The following is a 3,678-nucleotide window of genomic DNA, read 5'->3' on the forward strand; positions in this document are numbered from 1 at the left end:
GCAAGAGTACTGGAGTAGGGTGCCATTGCCTTCTCCGCATGGAATGGCTAGTCTTCTCAAATTCACTTCCATAAACTCGATCAAACAGGCCTCTCTTGAAAACCATTTGTCAGCTTCCCACTGATCGCAGCAGCACGGGGACCTGCCTGACTCAGCTCATGCCTCTGCCCTCTTGTCCTGGGACCCTGGGCCTTCTTCCCAGTTCTGCCTCTGCCCAGGCTGGCAGGCTCACAGCCTCTTTCTCTGCTATGCCAAGAGCCCAATTCCTTTGGTCTGTTTGCACATGTTCTCCACCCACTCCCCACTGTCTGACAGTGGCAGTCTCCTTCTCCTTCAATATCCCCTCCTCAAGGAGGCCTTGCTTAGTTAACACCACTGAAATTCGGTTGTCTTCATTGAAGGACAGATATTTTCAAATTTTTTATTTAAAAAAATTTTTGGCCATGTTGTGTGGCTTGTGGGATCTTAGTTCCACAACCAGGGATTGATCCCTGGCCTCTGCAGTGAAAGTGCCCGGTCCTAACCACTAGCCTGTCAGGAAATTCCTAGTACGTGTATTTTCTTTCTCAGTGTCACCAGTTTTCTCTCAGCATCTTTTTTTGTTTTTTTAATTACAAAAATTTCACACGTACACACAAGTAGAGAGATAATAGTACAATGAACTCTCATAAGCTTGGTCTATAGATTTAACAATTACGATTTTGTTGGGACTTCCCTGGTGGTCCAGTGGTTAAGAATCCACCTTCCAATGCAGGGGATTCAGGTTGGATCCCTGGTCAGGGAACTAGTATCCCACAAGCCACAGACCAGCTAAGCCTGTACACCACAACTACAGAGCCTGAGTGCCACAATCATGGAACCTGCGCACTGCAACTGCTGAGCCCATGGGCTCGAGAGCCGGCTCACTGCAAAACAAGAGAAGCCTGAGTGCTGCAGTGAAGAGTCAACACAGCCGCCACCAAAAAAAAAAGATTTGTCATATTTGCTTCTCTAAGCCTGCAGCTTTTATTCTTTTTTTTTTTTTTTGCTCAAGTCTTTTAAGGCATATTTGAAACATTATGTCATTTCGCTTTTACATGCTTGAGTATGCATCTTTGAAAAATATGGATATTTTCTTACATAACCAAAATGCCAGTGACAGACATAGCAAAATGAATGATTCTTGGTGTCATTCAGTACTCAGTCTAAAATCAAGTTTCCCAGTTATCTCAAATATGTCTTTGAACCATTGGTATAGATCGCAACCTAAACAGGATCTACACACCGCATCTGGTTCCGGTGCCCTTTGCTCTCTTTACTCCAGAGCAGCTAGCTCCTCCTTTTCCACGTTGGCCTCAGAAGCCAGGTCAGCCTCCTGCAGGATCATTCCATGCTCTGGTTTTGTCTGTTTGCTTCTCCACGGAGCCATCTTTCATGTTCCTCTCTTCCCTGTACTTCCTGAGGGTGGAAGCAACCTGCTGAAATTCACATCTGTAGGTGATGCCACGGGCTTTCTGTGTCATCACCCTGGAGGCCCATAGTGCCCTGCCATCGCTTCTCAGGATGCTGAGATTGACCAGTGGGGTCAGGTGGTGACAGCCTCTTTCTCCCATCTTACAGCTTCCTATCAGCCCGTCTCCTGTTGTTTTCATCCATTGATAAGTGTTTCCTGAATCAGTTATTTGATGAGGGTTTGCCAAATGGTGATTTCCCTATTTCCTTCATTTCTTCCAAACTAGACGTGCACCCAAAGGGGATGGTATGTGGGAGCAGCTCCCCTGAGGCAGGCAATTGGGGGTGCATTTTCTGTAAAGAACTTAAAAAATAATTTTAATTGTTATTTTATCATCGCCATGGCCTTGCCATTCTAAGCAACATCAGTGATGGAGCACTGCTCCTGGCAGGGGCAGAGTGCACCTGCCCGGCACCCCATGACATACACTGCTGTTCAGAATTTATTCACTGGAGTCTTCTGTAAAGAAATTTTCCCTATCAATTAGGGCTACTTGGTTGCCCTGAAATACAGCTCATATGGTAGAATAAATGCTGAATTCTGAATTCTCTCCTTTTAATTAGGTTCCATATTTTCATTCTTCATAGCACTTGAGATATTTCATAATTGTGCATTTGTTTACTTGTTTGGGGCCCTTTATCCTTCAGGAGGAATCTGCACGAAGGCTTGTGGGAGGCACTCGGTCTTCACACATTTGAGTGAAAGATTCACAGATGAAGGCTGGGAGGGGTGAGCCAGCAGTGTTAGAGGTGGGGTGGCAGAGGCGAGTGTTTGGGGAGAAGACCCAGAGGATAAAGAGAGCACAACACATTCTGGGAGGACAGGTGTTGAGTGTGTCTGGGACCAAGGGCGAGGTGGGAAAGGGGGATTGCTGAGGCTGAGGGGGGCCCAGGAACAGCAGCCAGAGGAGCACTCAAGTTGGACTCTATCCTGGGGACATGGGGCCCTAGAATCTCTGTGGCCACCCCCCAACACCTGCCTCACGGCCTCCTGGATGGAGCCTGCTTCTTGGGGGGTGCACCCAGTATGGAGATTTGGCTGTGCTCTACATAAGCGCTCGCCTTGCTCTTCTCTCTAATTGCTGTTTTCCTTCCACTTCACAAGTGGGTTGGCTAGTAACACTGAAGTCTGTTTTATGTACATATAGATAGCAAACACAAAATGTGTGGTAAGCTGTGTTCCATCTTTATGTTATTAACACACAAAAGCAAGAAAGCTCCAAGTTAGAGCATCTGCAATTCAGCCAAGTATGCAGCAAGCCATATGGTTTAAAACTTGAAAAGGAAGACAACAGAAGCACGTCACCCGGCCTTCATCTGAAGAGCTCCCTCAGCAAGTGCCCTGCCTGTCCTCTCTGAGGCCGGTCAGCCTTCATCCATCCATCCACCCATCCACCCATCTGTGCATCAAAGCTTCGCTGCAATCCTGTCGTATGCCAAGTACTGCTCCTTTACTAGCAATGGAAGAACGATGACAGCAGAGATCAGAGGGGAGAGAAGATTAGGACGTAAGTAAGGAAACCAACATGTGAAAAAGATAAGATGTTTCCCAGCTGTTATAAGAGCTCCTGAAGAAGTGACTGAGTGAGCTGAGCAGAGGCAAATTGCTTCAGCCATGTGGCTTCAGGAAGGTCTTTCTCAAGAGGAGACATATGAGCTAAGACCTGGGGCATAAGTAAAATGCAGCAAGTAGAGCTGTGGGAACAATGTCCCGGGCAGAGGGAACAGTGTGTACAAAGGCCTAGAAGTGGGCACAAATTCACTGTTGTAGTGGAGCAGCAAGAAGGCTGGAGTATAGTGAGTGAGGGGTCTGGAGAGAGAAGGAGTGGAGGGAGAGGAGCCAGGGTGTCATCAGCTGCATGTAGGTAGGAATTTGGGTTCTACTCTAATGCTATTAGAAACCCTTGAAGGGTTTTAAGTAGGAGAGTGGTTCATCTGCTTTACATGTTGAAAGGTCGCCCTGCTGCTGAGGGGAGTGTGGACATGGAAAACAGGCATATCCTGGAGCCTAGGAACCAGTGGTGCAAGCCAGGCAAGATGGCAGCTTGGCCAGAGTTGGGGCAAGGTGGAGTGGACACGGAGATCAGATATATTTGCAGATAGAGTGAGGGCTGGCTGAAAATGGGGACCTATGGCCTTGGGGCCCAAGAGGCTGATAAGAACCAGACAGGTTCGCTGCGAAAACAT

The sequence above is a fragment of the Bison bison genome, unplaced genomic scaffold, assembly GCF_000754665.1.
Source record: "Bison bison bison isolate TAMUID 2011002044 unplaced genomic scaffold, Bison_UMD1.0 scf7180017864297, whole genome shotgun sequence".
In the NCBI taxonomy this organism is placed as follows: domain Eukaryota; kingdom Metazoa; phylum Chordata; class Mammalia; order Artiodactyla; family Bovidae; genus Bison; species Bison bison.